The sequence below is a fragment of the Phodopus roborovskii genome, unplaced genomic scaffold (genome assembly GCF_943737965.1).
Source record: "Phodopus roborovskii unplaced genomic scaffold, PHOROB, whole genome shotgun sequence".
Lineage (NCBI taxonomy): Eukaryota > Metazoa > Chordata > Mammalia > Rodentia > Cricetidae > Phodopus > Phodopus roborovskii.
The window spans coordinates 1,990,988-2,014,642 of NW_026125708.1; the positions used below are offsets into that span (position 1 = coordinate 1,990,988).

General features: G+C 37.4%; 1 protein-coding gene and 1 pseudogene across 1 annotated transcript in view; one reads left to right on the forward strand and one right to left on the reverse strand.

Annotated features, from left to right (window-relative positions):
- The window catches only part of Eda (ectodysplasin A), a 389,966-nt gene that overhangs the window by 67,885 nt on the left and 298,426 nt on the right, over positions 1-23,655 (forward strand). The gene's annotated exons all lie outside the window — the stretch shown is intronic.
- Positions 1,308-2,113, reverse strand: LOC127217502 (60S ribosomal protein L7a-like; annotated as a pseudogene).

Sequence of the window (23,655 nt, forward strand, 5' to 3'; positions counted from 1 at the left end):
CTTTCCTATTGGTCAACAGTGCTTTATTCATTAACCAGTATGAGAAACATATATACAGAATGACATCTCCCATCAACTATTGTTTTGCTAAATGTTCATAGTATCAAACTACCTCTAAATTCTTTTTTTATTCTTTTAATTTTACATGTCAATCCCAGTTCCTTCTTCTTCCCTCCCTCCCTCCTTCCCTCCCTTCCTCCTTCCCTCCCTCCATCCCTCCCTCCCTCTTATCCTCTGTCCCCCTCTCACATTCACCCTGACCAGCCTCTCCTCCCATCCCCCACTCCAATTCCACATTTAGGGCTATGCCATCCAGGTGGGGTCATGTAAATCTGTCAAGTCATTTGAAGTAGGGACTAGGACTTCTCTCCTGTTTCTAAGTAGGTTCTTTTGTGCACCAAGAATACATCCTGGTTCCACTGTCTGAGGTCCTTCTAGCTGAGGTCCACTGCTCAGTCCTTCTAGCTGAGACACATATTCAGGGGGTCTGAGTCAGTCCCATGCCGGATTCCCAGCTATCAGTGTGGGGGAAAGTTAGCTCCTCCTTGTTCATGTCAGCTGTCTCTATGTGTTTCTGCAACCTGGGAGATCTTTCCATTTTCTGGTATCTTCTTTAATTTCCTTCTTTAAAGCCACAAAGTTCTTATTATATAGGTCTTTCACCTGTTTGGTAAGCATTAACCCCAAGATACTTTTTGTTGTTTGTGGCTATTGTAAAGGGTGATGTTCTTTTGATTTCTTTCTCAGCCTCTTTGTCCTCTGAATAAAGTAGGGCTACTGATTTTTTTTGTGTTTACCTTGTATCCTGCTAGTTTGTTGAAGGTGTTTATCAGCTGTAAGGAGTTCCCTCGTAGAGTTTACTGGGTCACTTACGTAAACTATCATATCATCTGCAAATAGACAGTTTTTCAATTTGGATCCCCTTGATCTCCTTTTGTTGTCTTATAGCTTTAGCTAGAACTTCAAGTATAATATGAAGAGATATGGAGAGAGAGAGAGGGCAGCCTTGTCTTGTTCCTGATTTTAGAGGAATTGTCTTAAGCTTCTCTCCATTCAGTTTGATTGGAAGATCTTTTCCCAGCCCTTTACCTTGAGGTAATGTCTATCTTTGAACCTTAGATGTGTTTCTTGTATGCAGCAGGATGGATTCTGTCTTCGTATCCATTGTGTTTGCCTATGTCTTTTTATAGGCGAGTTAAGACCATTAATGTTGAGGGAGGAAGGGGGGGGGAAGATAAATTTGTATTTTTTTTGGGGGGAGGTAAATTTGTATTTTATGTACAGAAAACTTAGCAGTGAGTGTACATTTAACCCATTTTAATGGCAAATTCTTTGGCCTTTGCCTTTTCCAGTTTGGCAATTCAAGCCACAGATTTAGGACCCAGGACATTGCCTCCCCATTGGCAGCGTATCTCATCATATCTGTCATTGTAATTGGTCCTAATAGCTTCCACCAGCTTAGCAAGAGCACCCTTGTCTTTCGAGTTAACCTGTATGAAGGCAACAGTGGTACATGTCTTCCTGTGGACCAGCCGCCCCAGCCTGGCCTTTCCCTTGATGATGCAGTAGGGGACCCCCATCTTGCGACACAGTGCAGGACCCCCAGCTCAATGGGGTCTACATCATGTGCGAATCGTGTGCCATCACCACCTGCTGAGCCTTGTTTTCCACCAAGGTGGTGACTGTATTGACTCCTGCTTGAAGGACAGGAGGCCTGTTAGTTGGGACATCCCCTTTGCCAGCAGCTTTCTTCTCAGCAGGGGCCAACAGTCTTTGCTTCTTCTCCTGCTTTGTCTCTGGCCTGTACTTGTGGGCAAGTTTAACCAGCTGGGTAGCTGTTTGCCAGTCCAGGGTCTGGGTGAACTGGTTAATGCAGGAGGAACTTTGAGACACTTATAGAGGATGGACTTTTGCCGCTGCAGCCGAATATAATGAGGCCATTTGACGAAGCGGGTGAGATCTCTTTTGGGCTGGATGCCCTGCCCAATGCTGAAGTTCTTAGGCCTCTTCTCATACAAAGGATTCACCACCTTTTTGGCCTCTTGTTTCTTCACGATGGCGGGGGCAGGGCCACCTTCTTCCCCTTGGCCTTCTTTCCCTTGGGCATCTTGCTCGGCTGTAGAAAAGAGCAGGACCATTGACTATTAATGCTTGTTTGTTTTAGATTTGTTGTTGGCAGTGGTATTGTGAATATATTTGTCTTGCTTTACCCTTGGTTTGTGGTGAAGTGGGATTTTATGTTGCCTATGTCTTTGTGAGCTTAGTTAACTTCCTTGGGTTGGAGTTTTCCTTCCAAAACTTTCTGTAGAGCTGGATTTGTAGATACGTATTGTGAATATCTGGCTTTGTCATTAAATATCTTGTTTTCTCCATCTATAGTGATTGAGAGTTTTGCAGGGTATAGTAGCCTGGGCTGGCATCCGTGGACTCTTAGTACTTGTAGAACATCTATCCAGGACCTTCTGGCCTTGAGGGTTTCCATGGAGAAGTTAGGTGTAATTTTGATGGGTCTGCCTTTATATGTTACCTGTCCTTTTTCCTTCACTGCTCTTACTATTCTTTCTTTATTCTGTATGCTAGGTGATTTGATTATTATATGTCGAGGGGTCTTTTTTCTTTGGTCCAGTCTATTTGGTGTTCAGTATGTTTCTTGTACTTTCATGGGCATGTCCTTCTTCACATTGGGAAAGTTTTCTTCAGTGATTTTGTTGAATATATTTTCGGCACCTTTGAGCTGGGCTTCCTCACCTTCCTCTATGCTTATTATTCTTAAGCTTGGCCTTTTCATTGTGTCCCACATTTCCTGGATGTTTTGTGTTAAGGATTTGTTGGATTTATGATTTTCTTTGGTCGATGAATCTATGTCCTCTAGTTTATCTTTGGCGCCTGAGATTCTCTCTTCCATCTCTTGAATTCTGTTGGTTATGCTTGTGTCTGTAGTTCCTGATCATTTGCCCAGTTTTTCTATTTCCATCATTCCTTCGGTTTTTGTTTTCTTTATTGCCTCTATTTCAGTTTTCAAGTCTTTAACTGTTTCCTTCATCTGTTTGATTGTTTTTTTTTTCTTGGCTTTCTGTACTTTCGTTAAGAAATTTGTTCATTTTGTCCAATTTTTTGTTTGTTTTTTCTTCCATTTCTTTAAGGGATTTTCTCATATCTTCTTTGAGGGCCTCTACCATTTTTATGATGATATTTTTTAAGTCGTTCTCTTCTGCTTCATCTGCTTTGTTGTGGTCCGGTCTAGTTGGTGTAGATTCTCTAGTAGATTCATGGTGTTATGATTGTCTTTTTGTTGTTTGTTGTTTTCTTGTATTGCCGCCTTCCAGTAGGTGTAGGTGGGGTCAGAGGTTTGATGTCTGTAGCTCTGGGTGGTCCAATCTCTCTAGGAGGTCTCTCCATAGGCATCGGCCTGGCTATGGGGGGTCAAAGATCAGGCTCCAGCAGAAGATTTCGAAGGCTGGGGCTCGGGATGTTCCTTAAGTGATAGGCAGATCTAGCCTGGGCATGGGACTCTTCAGCTGAGGCCTCTTAGGCAGAGGCCCTGTGATGGGGGTAATGGGGGTCAAGGATCCAGCCTGCAGGAAGTCAGAGATGCCCCACGGAGATAGGTGGATCTCTGGGAGGGGCCCCGGAACTCCCGTAGAGGACCGGCGGTGTGTGTGTGTGGGGGGGGTCAGAGACCAGGCAGGTGGTCTCCAGTGAATAGGCAGGTCTCTTGTGCTCAAAGCAGCTCCAGGAAGTTGCCTCAAGGTGGGGCTGGATTGTTGGTTCCACCCTCTGTCCCAGTGCTGAACCAGAGCAGTGGGACAGTGGGCACAGGGTAGGCGGAGGGCAGGCTCTCGGTGGGGGTGGGTGAGGGTGTATCAGAGCTCCAAGAGTGCTCTCGATGGGGACAGAACACAGGGGCAGTGAGATCCAGGGCCAGCCTAGGGTGTAGGGGAGAGCCCACCCGAATTGGTCCCAGACTCACCTCTAGCCAAAGCCTGGCGATGGGGGACCCTACCTCTAAATTTTTATCTCTATACTTGTAGATTAGTACACTTTTAAGACCTCTTCAAAAAAGTTTCTTTGTGCAGTGGATGATAGTTAATGCAGAATGTCACAAGTGGTCAAAGTGCAGAGAAATGTCTGTGGAATACTCAGCCATAAATTGGACATCTATATCACACTTACTCCCCAGTGCTCAAGGACCAGTGCAGAAGAGGACAGGAAGATCATAAAGCAATAGGCTAGAAAAGACAGGAGTGAAATAGATTCTTCTTCTAGATATTATGGGTCCACTGTACTCATAAACTCATAGAAGCTGTAGTTACCTGCACAAAATCAAGTCAGTCACCACTGAAACAGGAAATGAGAAGTCCTTGATCCTGAACCCCTAACTGAGTTGGTCGCTTCTATGGGAGTGAGAGTGAATTTTATTTAAGTGTGTGGCTCTTAGTGCATTGACTATGCTCCATAGGTGTATGGGCAGCACAAATTGGAGTCAATAGGTTATTAAATTAAAACAAAATTAAATCTATTACTTGGGAGACAAAGACAGCTGCACAGTCTTGTCTACATAGAGAGTTTCAGGGCATCCAGGTATCCAGTGAATGAATCTTGTCTCAAGAAACTTCAATAAATAAACAGATAATTAATTAATTAATTAATTAATTAAAAATATATAAAAGAGAATACAAAGTTGAGAATAGTGATATAAGGGTGGCTTTGGGAGGAGATGGGAATAAATATGAAAAATATACATTCTATAAAAATGTTAAAGAAATACACACACACACACACACACACACACATATATATATATATATATATATATATATATATATATATATCAGAGGAGCAGAGGCAATAACTTAGTGGTTAAGAATACTTGCTTCTCTTAGAGAGGACCTGAGTTTGGTTTCAAACACATCACGATTTGATGCCTTCTAGCCTCCGTGGGCATATACACATTTGGGCATATACCCACATACACAAAAATTTATAAAGCCTTTAAAATAGGATGAGTACAACATATCAAAATCTATTGGATAAAGTAAAAGAATTTCGGAGAGGGAAGTTAATGGCTATTAAGTGCTTATCTTAAAAGTAAAAAGTAAGAGGGTAGATGAGATGACTCAGCAAGTGAAAGAAATTGCTGACATGCTGTTGACCTGAGATTGGTCTACAGTACAAACATAGTGGAAAGAGAGCGGTAACTCCTGGAAGTTATCCTTTGACCTCCAAATGTTCACAATGTACTACCTCTCTGATCATTCAAAATAATGAAATCAGTGAAACAAACCAATCAGATCTCAAATAATTTACTTAATGATATATCCTTGGACTTTGAAAAAATAAGAACAAGCCAAACTTAAAGTCAGTTAAAATGAAATAGTTCATAATAAATAGCTTAGTGCTACTTAGGTATCAAAACAAGAGAAAGAGGAAAGAAAAATAGATTAAAAAAAGCAAGCATTATATGCTTCCTCTTATTTGTGGATCCTAGATGTTGATTTGAGTGTATAATTTGAAGTAATCAAAGAATCCAGGAATGTAGAAAGGGATTATTCGTGGGAGGGGGAACTCTAGAAAGGCTGATAGTATATCATAGGTACAACAAAGGGGATAATGGTGAAATGGGGAGAGATTTAACTGGGTAGGGATCAGGAAGAGTAATACATGGAGAGAGGAAGGAAAGAGAGAAATTGCACCAAGGATGCTTGAAAAATGTATGGGTAAAATTTTTTATAAGCTTACATAAAAATACAACATTCATTGCATGCACATTACACACACACACACACACACACACACACACACACACAGAGAGAGAGAGAGAGAGAGACCACCAGAAAAAATCTTTAGATCTGATTAACACTTTTACAAATTGGCAGTGTACAAAATTAACACATAAAACACAGTAACCCTCCTATATTGATAACACATATGTTTAGAAAGAAATCATAAAAGCAGTCCTATTCTTCAAAATAAAGAAAATATCTTGGAACAAATTTAACAAAGAAAATGAAAAATCTGTATACTGAAAACGTTAACACATTTAAGAAGTTGAAGACAGCATTAGATGATGGAAAGACTTCCCAAGTTTATGGACTGCAGCAGGGTTTTGAAAATATTTAGACAAACCAAAAGAACCTACAGACTCAGTGCAACCCCTATCAAAATACATATGCCATTCTTCATGGAAATAGATTTGAAAAATCTTTTATATCACACACATATGACCATGGATAGTCAAAGCAATCCTGAGAAAAAAGAATAATGCTGGATTTATCATCTTACCTACTCTCAAATAATATTATCGAGCTATGGTAACCAAAACAGTATAATACTGGCATGGAAATAGATATGTAGATCAATGGAGTAGAATAAAGGATCCAGATATTAATTCACATAGCCACAGACTCCTGATTTTTAACAAATATGTCAACAGTATACATCAGAGAAAAGACATCTTTTTTGACAAATGGTACAGGGAAAAGTGGATATCCACATGTAGAATAATAAAAGCAGATTCTTATCTCATTCCATACAACAATCAACTCTAAATGGATCAAAGACCTTAATGTAAGCCCTGAAACTCTGAAAATGATAAAAGAAAACATGATGGGACACAGACAAGGACTTTCTCAAAAGCCCTAAAATCACTTTGGAAATAGTCTGAAGAGCGGATGAATGGGACTTTATGAAATTAAAAAGCTGTATTTAAAAGAAAACAGTTAATAGAGCGAATAAATGTCTATAAAGTGGGAAAAAATCTTTGCATGCCATACATCCAACAGAGATAAATGTTCAGAATATACTCTTAAATAATGGCTCCCTCTTTTATGTTCTCCCTCTCTCCCTCTCTCTCTTCTTCTCTCTCTCTCTCTCTCTCTCTCTGTGTGTGTGTGTGTGTGTGTGTGTGTGTGTGTGTGTGTGTGTGTGTGTGTGTGTGTGTGTGTGTGTCTCGGTCTCTCTCTTTTATCTTCTATTCCTACCCTGACTCAATCTTCCTAGACGCAAGTGTTTTCCTCTCCTCACCTACTCTTTCTCCTACTTCTCTCTCCATTCACTGCCCCCCCCACTTCCCATGTGTTCTGGGGGTCTTGTCCGTTCCCCCTTCTGTGAGGGACCTTATATGAATCTCTTAGAATACACCTTGTATCCTAGTTCCTCCCGTGGTGTGAATTACAGGCTGGTGATCCTTTGCTCTAGGTCTAAAATCCATATATGAGCGAGTACATACCATGTTCCTTTTTTTTTTTTTGTGACTGGGTTACCTCATTCAGGATGGTTTCTTCAAGTTCCATCCACTTGCCTGCGAATTTCAAGATTCCATTATTTTTTTCCTGCAAAGTAGTATTCCATTGTGTGGATGTGTCACATCTTCTTTATCCATTCTTCAGTTGAGGGGCATCTAGGTTGCTTCCAGTTTCTTGATATTACAAATATTGCTGCTATTAACATAGTTGAGCACATGTCTTTGTTGCATGGATGTGGATCATTTGGGTATATGCCTAAGAGAGGGATTGCCTCTGTGGTAAACTAATTCCCATTTTTCTGAGGAACTGCCTTACTGATCTCCAAAATGGCTGTACAGCAGTGGAAGAGTGTTCCTTTCTCCACATCCTCTCCAGCATAAGTTGTCATTGGTGTTTCTAATTTTAGCCATTCTGGCAGGGGTAAGATGGTATCTCAGAGTTGTTTTGATTTAATTTCCCTGATAGCTAAGGATGTTGCACACTTTCTTAAGTGTCTTTCAGCCTTTTGGATTTCCTCTATTGAGAATTCTTTCTTCAGTTCTATACTCCATTTTTTAATAGGGTATTTGGTGTTTTGTTGACTCGTTTCTTAAGTTCTTTGTATATTTTGGAGATCAGCCCTTTGTCGGATGTAGGATTGGTGAAAATCTTTTCTCAGTTTGTGGGCTGCAGTTTGGTTGTCCATTGCATCCTTTACCTTACAGAAGCTTGTAAGTTAAGGACTAGAGACCTACAAGACTGCCGCCAACTAACAACTTGAGCAATGCCCTTCCCGGATAGTGGGATGAACAACTAACTTATGCGCTATCATGGAGTACTCATCTAGTACCTGTTGGAAACAGAAGCAAACACCCATATCTAAACACTGTGTCGAACTAGAATCCAGATTCAGAGGGAGAGGACAAGACCAGGTTGCAGAAACACATAGGCAGCTGACCTGATTATGAAGGAGCTAACGGTCCCCCAGACTGATAGCTGGGAATCCAGCATGGGACTGACTCAGGCCCCCTGAATATGGGTCTCAGCTAGAAGGCCTGAGCAGTCTAAGGGACCTCGGACAGTGGAACCAGGATGTATCCCTGGTGCACAAAAGGACTTTGTAGACACATTCTCCATGGAGGGATACTGCCTTAACCTAGAGACAGGAGAGAAGTCCTAGTCCCTACTTCAAATGACTTGACAGATTTACATCACCTCGCCTGGATGGGATTGCCCTACATGTGGAATTAGGGTGGGGGATGGGAGGGGAGGGTGGTCAGGGTGCATATGAGGGGGTAGAGAGTGTTAGAGGGACAGAGGGCTGGGAGGGAGGAAGAGGCAACTGGGATCGACATGTAGAATAAAAAATAAAAAAAGAATAAAGAAATGTTCAGAATATACAAAGAAATCAAGCAGCGAAATAAATAAATTTGCTAATGATATGAGCAGATAGTTCTGAAAAGGTGAAAAAAATGGCCACAAAATACAAACAATGAAAATATGTCCAACCTAACTTGCCATCATAGAAATAAAAATTAAAACTATATTGAGATTTCATTTAAGTACTGTCAAGGACATGGACAAATAGGAACTCATACACACTACTGGTGGGAATGAAAACTATTCAAATTACTATGGAAGTCATTATGGAGGTTCCTCAAAAATCTAAAAATAGATGTCCCATGTAACTCATTTATTCTACTCCTGGGGATTATCCCCAGGATTCCAAGCCTTTATATCATTTGACTATTGTATTACTGTTTATCATAACTAAATTATTGAACTACCTAAGTGTCTATCAGTAGAGGAACAGGTAAATCAATTGTGGAATATAAATACTATGGAGAGTTTTTTCAGCCATAAGAAACAAAGTCATTTTATGAGAAAATGGACACAGTTAGGATATAATAAGTGTGGTAAGCCAATTTCAGAAAGACAAATATTGTCCACTTTTATTCTTGTTCCTAGATTTTATATAGATATGCCACATCATATATGCACATATGATAAAAATAGAAGTGAGCAGCTGGGCAGTGGTGGTACACGCCTTTAATCCCAACACTCAGGAGGCAGAGGTAGGTGGATCTGTGAGTTCTAGGTCTACAGGTTCCAAAGCTACACAGAGAAACCATGTCTTGAACCCCCCCCCCAAAAAAAAAAAGAAAAGAAGAAAGAATTTAAGAAAGAGTAAACATAGGAGTGAAAATGTATAGGGAAAAAAAAAGACTAATAGAAGTAAGTGTTAGTGAGAAAGTGGAAGGACGATATGCTCAACACATAAGGTATAACTGTATCAGAGTGTCCTTGTGTATGTACCATAAATTGAAATTTAAAAATGGACACTTTAACATTTTTATTACATTAATTTTATTATGTGAGTTTGCAGTGGATTCGACAGTCACACATGGAAATCTGAGGACAATTTAGGAATCAGTTCGCTCCTTCCTTTATGTAGGTATCAGGAATTTTGAACTCCGGTCCTCAGGCTTTTTAGCAATTGCCTTTGCCAACTGAACACTCTCACTGACCCCCCCCCCCCCATAACTGGTGCTTTTAAAATGACAGTACAGATATGGAGTGTTTGTTTAAGAGGTATTTAGAGATTGTCTATCTTATTCCCTCCATGTTACACGTGAGACATTTCATACTAATGAAGAGGAGTGAACAAGATTTTATAGGACTTTCTGAATTTTGCTCATCTGGAACCTCTGGAATAACTCTGTTATATATTTTTCAGATAATTATTTTAATATTTAAAATAGCCTCTGGCAGTGGAACCAGGATGTGTCCCTGGTGCACAAAAGGATTTTGGGGGGCACATTCCCCATAGAGGGATACTCCCTTAACCTAGAGGCAGGAGGGAGGGCCTAGTCCCTACTCCAAATGACTTGGCAGATTTAGATGACCTCTCCTGGAAGGCATCACCCTACATGTGGAGTGGAGGGGGTGGAGGGATGGGATGGGAGGGTAGTCAGGGGGCATTGGAGGGTGCAAGAGAGGGAGGGAGAGAGGGGCGAGAGAGGGAATGAAAGGGAACTGAGATCGATATGTAAAAATAAGAACAATAAATAAATAAAAATAAAATAGCCTTGTGTTATTCTTCTCAACATTTCTCCCCAGTTTTTCCATTTTTTTTCTAGTATGAATGTTTTTCAGGCTGAATCATTCAGGAAAGCCATCTTGGAACCCAGTCCTAATTGATTATTTCCTCATTTAAATTGCAAAATGCAAAACTAACTCCATATATGTTTCAGAGATTACTTGTGCAGTCCAGCCTTTCTTAAAGTCACTTACTAAAGGATTTCTTTAGTAAAGTTAGTATAGACTGTTGATAGTGTAGATTGGTCTGTGTCTATTTCCTTTTCTTATGATCAGATAAAAGTAAGAATAGTTCTGAACACTGATTCATTAATTGTTTTCTTTATCATAGATTTCTAATGTAATGTGTAGTCTATTTTCTTAAATACTGATTTATTGGAAAATTGAAATGATGTGTATAATTTTGTACTAGACATTTTATTCTGGCTATATTGGTTGGTTAAATTATAAGCACCAATGTTTCCCACATATGTTATTCAAATTTTTTTTAGGTGGACTAGCTTATATGCTATTGACATCAAATAAGATTGTAAATCCCATCATTATCTGAAGCTTAAGTGAGAAAAAGCTTTCTTTTCCAAGCAAAACTAGTACTGAACCCCCCTGATTCACAGAAAGTGACCTAATAGGAAATGTAAAGCATGTTGTTTCCTCACCATTACACTGTTTCTATTAATTCTAGGATGAAGGGAGACAGTAGCTATGAAAAAGGCTGTCGAAGCCCAGGGAAGCTCACAAGAGACATTGTTAAAGAAATTGCAGCATGAATACAAGATCAGTTTTTATTGTAATATTGTTATTTGAGCTTTAGAACTAATTTTTAGAGGAGAAATCTTGAAGACTGGGGAAACGTTCTGTGTAATGATTGAATATATTTGTACTGTACTTTTAGATTATGTCAAAATATCTTGTCACATTAATGTAAATACATATTCATATATATGTTGCTATTAATAAATGTTTTGCCCTTCACAAACATGAGTTTGCTAGAATGTCCTCTCGGTTCCTCTGTTTCCTTAACTATGAGATAAGTATCAGAATATATAGACTTTTCTCTAGCTTCCATGTTATCTTATAGGGAATCTTCTGTTTCTACTTAGTCCTTTAAACTGGTCTCAGGACTTCATGCAGTAATTCGTGTAAATTGTAATTACCTGCGTGCTTTATGTCTCCTTTCTGGTAAGGGTATAGCTATTCTTCATCTCTATTACATTCATAGTTCTTGAATTTTAAAATGCTTAAAAATCGCAATCATTTTAGTGACTTTCTTCTAAGTTATGAATTTATATATTTTCTGATATGTTATTTAAACATGTACTTCAACAAGAACTAACTAGAAAATAAGAACAGAACAAAGTAAGTGTACCTGACATGAGAGTTGAATTAGGAAATGTAAGAAATGAAAAATTATATGAATAGTTTAAAATTTTAGCAGAAAAGTATTGATGACTATTTCAAGAAGTGTGAGGAAGAGGACTAAAGGATATTACTTCAAGATAAGTGAAAAATGGATTAGTTAAGGACAGTAACAATGTTGGAGAGGATTAAATTTAGAATAGAGATGGGACAGATATAAAGTGCATTCAAGACATGTTACTGTAAAAACTCCAGTGGCGGCTGGGCATGTTTGTTTATACTTCTAGTTCTAGCACTTGGGCAGCTTTGACAGGAAGATCTTGAGTTCAAAGCCAGCCTGAGTTACATAGTAGTCAGTCCTTGTCTCAGTAAAACAAAATAAAAGAAACCCAGAACTTGATTAGTAGCAGAGGAATTTCAAGGAAACATAGTGGTTAAGCACACATGCCGAAGAAGCTCTGAGCTCTGCCACTTAACTACTGGCTTTAAATTGATCAGATTTTAATTTTTTTGCCTTTAATTTCTCCTTCTAGAAAATGGGTTTGATAATATGTTTCACAGGCCTGTTACACAGATCAGACGAGGAAATGCAAGTTGCTATAATGGTGTAAACATTTAGCAATTAGTTGCTGTGATTCAGAGTTGTATCTTCCAGAAGTTTATTTGCATTAGGGGAGTGAAAGAATGTTATAGGCTAGGAAAGTCTTTCCAAATGTAGTGTAACAACTTTGTTACATTAAGTTTCATTCAAGAATTAAATGATTAAATAATTTATAGTGTTTTCCAATCTAGTATGTCATTTGTTCCACACTTCATTTTAACCCACCAAAATCATCCTCTGGAGATTAGATTGTTTTAGCGTGCACTCAGAAGAGTTGTTGGTCTAGTCTATTTGGTTAAGCAGACAGAGAAGTAGAATTATGATTGCCAATCCTTTCACTTTTGTTCTTCTGCATTCTCTTGTCCCCCCTCTATAATCATTTTGGTTGAAAAGAGGTTAACTTCAGTCAAAATGCACTAATCTGGAGTGACATTTAAGAATTTATGTGTGGAGTATTGTCTTTGAGGTTTGGATTTAAAGCATCAGTAAAACCACAAGAAAGTAATCAGGAACATAATTGAGCATACAGAACTAATTTGTTAAGTTTGTTTTGGGAAAACAATAACTGATTTTTAAGTAATAAATCAGCCTTAGGTTCCATGTTCCATAATTGGATTAGGAACAAGGGAGAAGATAATGCATCTGATACTATAAGCTATGCCTCTAATACTGCTGATTTCAATGGCGGATGAGGGAACGTGGATGCTTGTCTTTAGCTCTTCTGTAATGCAGATGTTCCTTCAAGAGAATTTTATCTTGGGCATGTTATCCTGAGATACATTAATATATCATAAAACAAGAAATCTGAAGCATACAGTTAAACTATGTGCTATGTAGAGGGACATAATTTCTACTAAGTTTTGGTCTTTGAATAGACACAAAGGTCACCCACCTCAAGTCTTTGCTATCTTTGTGAATCACCTTTACTTGTCATCCTAAGTATGAAATGTGTCAGTAATGGAGAACATGACCCCACCATAGACAGATCAGGCCATTTGTAGGCTGATTTAGTTGTTATAAAATTCTTCCTTATTTGATTGTCTTTGATAGCCATAAAATGCCTTCCACAGACAATGACTACACTTCCCTCAATTTTCTTCAATCCCACACTCAAGCTTAAGCATGTTCTTTGTACTGTCCCTTTGTCACTTTGAAACTATGTTTATGAATCCTCTCAACTGGGAGCTCCTTGAGGGCATGGGCCACAATCATATTTTTGAATGTGTCTGGTATGTAAAAAAGTGAATTGAGAACAGCATTGTATTCAAACCCTTCACTGTTCAGGCTTCTCTTTTGATGTTGTTGTTGTTCTCTGACTTATCTTTCATTAAACAAATATTTATTAAGTGCCTTCTGGTATCAGACACTGCTATCATTTTGATATACAGCAGTTAAAGATATATAGGCTTCAAGTGTTAGATATAAGCAAGAAAAAGAAAAAGAGAAATGCAAAACAAAATGATTAGGATGTAGTAGTGAGCAACACATAGTTTTCTGGGAATCAGAAAAGGTATTTATTTCTGATTTTGTTGTTAAAATGAGGTCCTAATGATCATATACTTTACATCTATTTTAGTTTTAGATGATATTTACTTCTAATTGCTAGTACATTGCGCAATCATTCAGTAAGAATCTATTGCGCTTCTATCGTGTATAAGGAGTTATGTCAGGTACTGAAGCTATAACAATTATTAGAAATAGATATACTAGGAAGCTAATGAGACTTAAGTTCACATAGCCCTATAATTAATTTTGGGTTTGTAATTTTGTATTCTGTTCTTTAAAAAGGATCCTGCAATTTGTATAAATACCCAAGCAAAGCGAACTTATATTTGCCTTTGGCTAAGAAGAGCACAGTTTTTGTTTTGTACTATCATTCTGATGGGAGCTGAGATGGAAGCTGGGGTGTGGGAGGGTGAAGTGGGAGGAAACCAACAAACAACAGATTGATATGCAGTAGATCTAGAATTTGTCAGGTGGAAGTAAATTAAAAAAAGAAGGAAACAGAAGTGTGGAGTTGGCTGCTGTGTTGCTATCTCATTTAAGTGTTTAGAAAGGACTTTGATAAAAATGAGATCTGTAAGAAATGTGTAAAGATATATAGATAGCTAAGAAAACCAACCAATTGGAGAAAACAACTTGTGCAAGGTCCTGAGTCTAGAATGTGTTTGATGTGCTTGAGGAATGGTATAGATGACATTGTAGCAGAAGGTGTGATAAGAACTGGTGTCTGAGACCATGGAAATTTGTTGAGCTTTCTGTTACGATTCTTAGTAAACATGCTGCCATTTCTGGTCAATTGTATTTTTACTTTTGTAAAGGGTTTTCATTTGGATTTCAGATTTTATTGGGTTGAACTTCAGCCAATGTAGTATGTTATTTTTTTTTATTGTAATAAACCTAAAACTAAATCCTCTAATTTTGACATCAACCATTCTCCACAGGCTCATATATTGAAGGATTGCTCTCAAACACTATTGGGGTGTGATGTAACTTTTGGGAGATTAAGCCTAGTGGAAGTAAGTGAGTTCTTTAAGACTGTATCCTTGAGTAGATTATTAGACAAGTTCCCAGCTGTCATGAGGTAAGGAGATTTACTCTACTATGTATTTCTGGCCATAATATTCTACCCCATTTCAGGACCACAAACAATAGGATAAACAATAGTACAGTCAACCTGCTGAAACTGTGAGCCAAAATTACTATTTCTTTCTTTTAAATTCTTTTTTCTCAGGTAGTTGGTCACAGGAAGGGAAAGATGATTAATACGATTAGCTATACTTCTTTCCTTCAGGCCATCTGTAGTTTCAGCCAATATACTTTTTTTCCTATTCAGGTCATTAATAGAAATCTTAAAAAGGATGGAGCTTTATATTTGGAAACCATTGATTGACTTGTGATCTGTAAATCAGTACTCAGTATATGCTCTTTGAAATACCAGGATTCTCAGCTTCAATGGAATAAGTTAATTTTATTCATTCTGTAAGAGTATCATGCAAACCCATCAAATACTTCCCTAGAATCAATAAATAAAAACCATTATAACTTATACTTGATTACTTTTGTGATAAGAAGAGAAAGAAAGAGGGAATGGAAGGAAGGAGGGAAGGAAGGAGGGAGGGAAAATTTTGATTAGGATTTTGCACGTTAAAAAAATGTTCACTGAAGTACATGCTCAAGCCATTATGTTTCTTGAAAAAAAACCTGTGTGTATGTGAGTATACGAGTGTGCTCAAGTTCACATCTACACACATGCATGCACTAGTACACACAGGTACAGCTCTGGTATAAATGTCAGCGTACAGGCTTGGTGTTGGTCTTCAGCTTCTATTATAGTTAAAATAAGATGCTTTTTTATCTTTTTTTTCCCCCGAGGGCATAGGCCAGGCTAGCTGGCCTAGGAGTTTCTGGGGATTCTATGTATGCAACCTTGTCTGGCTTTATGTGGACTCTGAGCATCGGAACTCAGGTCCTCATGTTTATGCAGCAACTGCTCTAGCCATTTCCCCAGCCTGGGGCTTGTTATTTAATAAAATCATATTAGCTATGAGCTCTCTCTCTCTCTCTCTCTCCATCTCTGTCTTACACACACATAGAGACAGAGAGAGAGACAGAGAGAGAGAGAGAGGCTCTCTTAGTATCTTTGACAATTTCCTAGCTATGTAGCCCATGTTAGAAGTCAGGGTAATTCTCCTGCTTCAGCTCCTGTGTGGTAGGATTATAGAAGGGTACCACAATATATAGCTTACATTTTTTATTTTGGACTATCTTCCATTTTTAAAATTGGAGTTGTTATAGAGATACAGATTTAATGTGCTGTTCTGAAAACTGATAAAACAACATGGCCAAGAGCAACTGGGTGCAAAGGATTTATTTCAGTTTACATCTCTTGAGTCACATCCCATCACTGAGGAAAGTAGGCAGGGATTCAAGGTAGGAACTGAAACAGAGGCCATAGAGGAGTATTGCTTACTGGCTTGCTCTTCATGGCTTAATCACACAGATTTGTCTTTTTTTCCCCATTAAAATACTTTAGATTATAATATAAATACATCATTTTCCTTTCTTCCATCCAAACCTTCCCATATATTCCCTTTCAAATTTATACCTTCTTTTTTCATTAATTGTTGCCACAGGTGTATATGTGTATGTATATGTATATGTATATGTATATGTATATGTATATGTATACAACTTGACCAGTCTGTATAATGTTACTTGTATGTGCTTTCAGAGCTGGACATTTGGTAGCAGAGGACTACTTATACCACTTTCAGCATTCCTTAGACATCTGTTGTTTCTGGCCTTCTGGGCTTTTTCATATTCACATTAGTAATTCTATTGTTGTCCTTGCTCAGCTGATGTCTAGACAGTCACGTTGGAGAGACTGTATGGGTATATCTTCTGACATCACTAGGGGATACAATCTCACAGCAAACTCCCTGATCCTCTGGCTTTTACAATTTATCTACCCTATCTTCCACAATGATACTTATGTCTTCATTCTTCTGTATTTAAACCACCTCTCTGTTCCTTATTAAAGACTATCTCTGATGAGAGATGTCATTATGTAAATATGTTTCTCTTATTGGTTAATAAATAAAGCACTGTTGGCCAATAGGAAAGCAAGATAGGTGGGACTAGGCGACTAGGAGGAGAGAGGAAGTAGGAAAAGGAGAGTCAAGATGGAGGATAGAAGAACACCAACCCCTCTCTCTCTAAGATAAGACCACGCGGAAGTACTTAGATTAATAGAAATGGGTTAATAATTAAAACAGAGCTAGCTGATAAGAAACTAGTAACTGGCCTATAGCTTTATATCTAATACAGCATCTCTGTGTGTAATTTGGGGCTGGCGTGGCAGAGGGACAAGACCAGGCTGGCAGAAAAACTACTCTTAACATACCCCATTATTCACATTTCCCCCATCAGATCACTTGTACCCATATATTCGCCTCTCTCTTGCTACCCTATCCTCCAGCCCCTTAGTGGACAGGCTGAGCATTCATAACTAATAATAAGTCTCTGTGTCATGATTTAGAAGCTGGTTGGTGGTCCAAAGAAAGCCTGCTACATTTGGTGGTCCAACATGGTGCCCAAATTCCACATAGGGCCTGAGAAAGCTCAAAACAAAACAAAAATAAATGGATACGATTCCTTTAAGAGGTACTGCCATATAGTGGAGCACATGAGTAGCCACTATGCTAAGTAGAACCAGCAAGCTAAGTAAAAACTCCTGACACAGTGTGAGGCAACAACTTCCTAGAACTGGTGTGGTTGAATGCAACTCCCAGTTGAACTCAGCTCTCGGCAAGTATTGAGGTGTGTAAAGACCTGCTTTCGTGGACCTGAGCTGGGTGGAGCCAGCCACTAATGCAAGCAGCTTACCAGTCACAAAAGGGTAGAGACACGCAGTAAAGACATGCCTAGATGGTAAAAATCGATTATCAGCTTACAGTGTGTTTTAAAATGTGCATAGGCTTAAGAAAGAAAAGAAAATAGGTATAGTCAGTGAACAAAATAGTTTAAAATAATAAAGTATTTAAAGAAATGGTAAAGTAAGATAAAAGAGAAAAGCCAAGTGAAGATGGGAAATACATAGGGAGTCTGGTTCTGGTATGGTGTTGTCTTCACTTTGAAGTTTTGAATGCTGATGAGCAAATGACAGCTGCTGAGCATGAAATTGCTCAGGTAAACCAACCTTGATACTTTAGGGATGTCTTAAAGTTAAAATGGAATTCAGAAAATGTATTATGTTGGAGAAGAAGTTATGCTTTTGTTTCTACAGAAAAAGAAAGGCTGTGAATTTCTTCAAGGTTAATAGAGATCAGTTTTGATTGAGGGAGACCTGAAAATCTTGGCCACAGACAAAGAAATAAATCAAGAAAAATTATATGACAGGTATGACAGGTGATGTATATACTGATTCCTCTGCATGTGAACAGTTCTGAGACTGGACAACAAATGTTACAACTATTTTTCCTCAATTTCCTCAATTATCTCAATTTTCTCAGGGTCCTCTAAAGATGCTGTTGCCCTCAAACAACAGGAAGCAGTTCTAGAAAACACAACACCCACATTCCCAAGAGGCGGAGTGGGTACTTTTGTCATTTGGTGGGTTATGGATGTTTGTCATTGTTTATGGGGGATATAGAAATATGGGATAATATTAACCTAAAGTATTTTATATTAGTATGGAGTTGGGCATATTGATACCAATTTGGAATTATTTTTATTATACTGTATATATGTTTCTATTCTTGTTTGGGGTATTATGTTTATGCAGCTCATTTTAAAATGTAATGTATAATTAAAAAATACAGGTTAGTGGCCATCTATAATAATTAAACTTCTAGTTATATTAGGTATATTTTCAAGGTTAAACAGGTGTGTTTTAGATAGGCAGGTGATCTGGAAACACTTCAAAGACCTACAGATTATGGTATTAAAATGTCTTGTTAACACAGAACTTTTTTATGATGTTGAGACATGTCTGCTCCTGCCATCACCAATCTACTTAATGAAAGGGTGATAGGCATTGAAGAACCTTGGTAAGGAGTTTGCTTTCATTGAAGCAAAACTAGCTATCTGGGCAAGAAACTGTCCTTGCTTTGACTACTGACAGTATGCTCTACAAACTGGACAAGCAGGTCACAAAGGAAAAAGACTGTCAAACGTTGCCAAGACAAGGTGGGAAAGTCCTTCAAAATTCCTGCTTCATAGAAAAGTCTTCAAGATATTGTAGGCCTGTGGACAGATGGTGGCCCAAGGTTGCAGAGGAACTTTGGGTGACTGTCCAGTCAGCCAGATGTCTCTGTTGTTTCTATAGTTTTGGAAGTGGCTTGCACTGCATTTTCTATTTACTCAGGTAATATTATATCCTCCTGGAATCTTCGATGGAATTGAAGACTAGATAGTTATAATTACAGTTTTCCTTAGTTATGGTAGAAGGTAAATTAGGTACAGAGCTTTGAACTCATCAAAATAGGATAGATAATAGAGTGGTTTTTCTGAATTTGCCAAATGCAAAGTGCCTGAACATTGTAAATATAATACTTGATAGCTGTTGATATTGTATGTAGTTTTAGTATGTTGAATATTAAAACCCTTTTTTATTTAGACAAAAGGGAGAAATGTTGTAGAATATTACTTTAAATATGTAAAGATGTGTTACATTTGTTTATGTTGTGGGATATTACTGTAACCATCTAAAGGAGTATTGCATCTATTTATACTGCATTTATTTAATGATGTAAAGATGTGTTTCTTTGCCTCCATAAGGCACCTGATTGGTCTACTAAAAACCTAAACAATCAATTGCTAGGCAGAGGAGGGGTAGGTAGGGCTGCCATCACAGAGAATAAATAGGAGGAGTAATAAAGGCTCAAGAAAGGAAGAGAATTAGGGAGAAAGAAAGGGAGATGCCAGAGTCCAGTCAGTCAAGCAGCCTCCAGACAGCCAGACATGGGAGAAGCAGGAAAAGTAAGGCATACAGAATGAAAGTACGGTAAAAAGAACCCTGAGGCAAGATTTAAACGAAGAGAAACAGGTTGAATTAAGTTATAAGAGCTCGTGGGACAAGCATATGATAAGGTTGAGCATTCATACTAACAATGAGTCTCCATATCATGATTTAGGAGCTGGTTGGCAGCCCAAAGAAAGCCTCTTACAGTGGATTCTTTTTACTTTCATTGTTTCTGCAGATACTCCAGGATATGTACTCATATCTGAAGATTTGAATCTAGGAGCCTCAGATAAGATAATATGTGACTTTTGTTTTTCTGGGTCTGGGTTACCTCACACAATATAAACTTTTCTAATTTTATATGTTTACCTACAAAGTCAATGATTTTGTTGTCACAGCTGAATAATATTTATATTCTGAATAGTAATCCTTTGACAGATATAAAACTGGCAAAAATTCCCTCCCATTTGTTTGGCTTCCTCTTCATCCTATTGATTGTTTCCTTGGCTTTGTAGAAGCTTTTTAATTTTATGAAGTCTCACTTGTCAATTGTTGGCCTTTATTACATAGAGTGAGTCTTAGGGTTTCTATTGCTATGAAGAGACACCATGACCATGGCAACTCTTATAAAGGAAAACATTTAAAGACTGGGTTATAGTTTCAGAAGGTTAGTCCATTATCATCATGACAGGACATGGAAGCCTGTAGGCAGACAGGGTGATGGAGATGGAGCTGAGAGTGGAGAAAGAACTAAATCATGATTCTGTAGGCAACACGAAGTGGTCTGAGACACTGAGCTTGGCTCAATCATATGTGAAAACTCAAAGCCTGCCTCCACAGTGACACACTTCCTCCAACAAGACCTACTTCAACAAAGCCATACATCCTAATAGTGCCACTGCCTATGAACTTATGGAGGACAATTACCACCACATTGTCCTATTCAAAAAACCCTTTACTACACCTATATCATGTATGTACTGTCTTTGTTTTCTTTTTAGCAGTTTCAGTGTTTCAGCTTTCACAGTTAGGTTGCTGATCTATTTGAAACTATTTTTTTTTGTTTGTGCAAGATGATAGATAGGGCTCTAATTTTATTCTTTTGCGTATAGGCATCTTGTTTTCCTAGCACTATTTGTTGAAGATGTATTCTTGTGTCCAGTGTATGTTTTAGATACTAGTTAAATATTAAATGGCTGAAGTTACGTGTAATTACATTTGGATCTTTGATTTTATTACATTGGTCTATGTGTCTGTTTTGAGCCAATATCATATTATTTTCATTATTATGGATCAGTAATATATTTTAAGATATGCAATTTGAAGTCCTCCAGCATTGTTCTTTTTTGTGAGTATTGTTTTGGCTATCATGGGTATTTTGTGGGTCAATATGATTTTACAACATTTATTTTTCTGATTTTTAAGGAAAGGGACAGTTATCTTGATTTATAATACTTATAGTTTTTATAAATTTTTTTCACAATATTAATCCTACCAATAAATGAGGAGGTGATGCATTTCTATTTTTTTTCTAGTATTTTTGTTTGTTTGTGTTATATTTCTTCAGTGTTCATTGTAGAATTTCTTCACCTCCTTGGTTAGGTTTAGTCCTAGATATTTTATTTTCTTTTAGGCTATTGTGAATGGGATGATGTCCATAATTTCTGTATATTGATGGCTGGTGTATAGAGAAGGAATTGATTTGTCCAGTGGATTCTGTATCCTGCCCCATTGTTTAATATTTCTTGTTTTGTTTTGTTTCTAGAAGTAAAACAAATGTTATCAGAAATATTGTGTTTGGGGATCTCATATGCTATCATGTCATGTCCAAATAGAGATAATTTGATTTTTTTCCCTCAGTGTAGTCCTTTAATTCCCTTCTCTTTTCTTCCTGCTTCATTGTAGTGCTTCAAGGATAATATTGAAAATAAATGGGGATGCTTGATTTCCATCATTTTTTCCTGACTTCGGTGGGATTGGTCAAGCTTTTCTCCATTTAGGATGATGTTGTTCGTGGGTTTCTCCATATATAGCTTTTATTATGCTGACGACTGTTCTCTCTAGGCCTTTATTCTCTAGGACTTTTATCATGAAGGCATGCTAGATTTTGTCAAGGCTTTTTCTACCTTGACATTGAGATAATCATATAATATTTCTTTGTCTGTTAATATTATTGACATGGATATGTTTACTCACCTCTGTATTTTGTGGATAAAGCCAACGTGGCCATGGTGGTTAATCTTATTGATATTTTTTTTTTTGTATTTTGTTATGCCTTTTTGATTCTATGCTCATTAGAGATATTGCCGTAATTTTCTTTTTTGTTGTGTCTTTACTTAATTTTTATATTAGAATGATACTAGCTTCATAGAAGGAATTTAAGAGTAATTCATCTGTTTCTCTTTTTAAAAAATAGTTTAAAAATATTGGTTGTAAATCTGTAATTTTAGAAGAAATCTCCTATGAATTCACCTGGCCCTGACTTTTCTTTAATTGGAGGACTTTTTATTTCCATTTCCATTTCCACATTTATTATTGGTTTGTTTAGCTTATACACTTATTCTTCACTTAGTTTGGTGTTTTGGTAGAATATAGAAATTTATTTCTTTTAGGTTCCCAACTTAATGGCTTTTAAAAAATATTAATTTACAATATTTTGAATTTCTTTGATGTCTGTTGTAATGTTTTCTTATTCATTTCTGATTCTGTTCATTTGGGTCCATCTTTCATTGTTTTGGTTAGTATGGCCAAAATTGTTTCAATCTCTTTATCTTCTCAGCTTTTAGTTTAGATTCATCAATTCTTTGTATTCTTTCCTTTTTATATATTTCTATGATTTCTGCCCTGATTATTATTATTTCTTACAGTGTATAGTATTTGAATAATATTTTTCTTGTTTTCTTTCAAGTTTTTGAGTTGTATCACTATTTATTTATGCTGTTCCTTACTTTTTTTTAATATGGGGACTTAAACCTGTAAATTTACCTTATATAACTCCTCTTGATATGTTCAAGGGGTTTTGTTGTGTTGTACCTTCATTTTCATTTCATTTCATTCCAGAACATTTTTTAAACTCTTCATTTCTTTACCTATTCACTATTCAGTAATGCTCCATGAGTTTTTGTACATTTCATTGCACTGTGCTCATATAGGATATAAGAAATAGTGTCAATCTTTTTTAATGTATAAGGTAAGTTTTGTATTCCAGAATGTGTTCTATTTTAGAGATGCTTCCATGTACTCCTGAGTAGAATGTGCATTTTTTTTGGGGGGTGGGGGGATTTTGGGCACAATATTCTGTAGATGTCTATTAAATCCATTTGTTATATGATGCTATTTAATTCTAATATTTCAGTGCTCATTTATTTATTTATTTATTTATTTATTTTGGTCCGGATGACTTGTCTATTGGAGAAAGTGGGATATTCAAATTGTATAGTATTAACAGACTGATGCTAATTTTTGTCTTTAAATACCATCCTAAATTTTTAAATGAAATTGGATTCCCTGAGGTTTTAATTTATTCATTTATTCATTTATTTATTTTCCTTTTTTGAGATAGGGTTTGTCTGTGTAGTCCTGTGTAGTGGCATCTTGTTCTGCCTATAGATTGAGGTACCTGCCTTAGGGTGTGGCTTCAGTGTGCAGATGTAATCCTAAAGAAGTGAAGGGGCCTGGGTCTCTCTTGGATGGGGGTCTGATCATTCTGCATTGCAGTATCCTGTGCCTCCAGGGGCAGAAGACCTCGATGGCAATTTAACTTCATTGTGTGAGTGTTCCCCAAATAAACATCTGTTATTCTTTTATTTGAGCATTCGTGGACTTCCTTAATCTGCCCTTCAGTCCTGGCTGTCCTGAAAATCATTCTGTAGATCAGGCTGGTCTTGAATTCAACAGAGATCCTGCTGCCT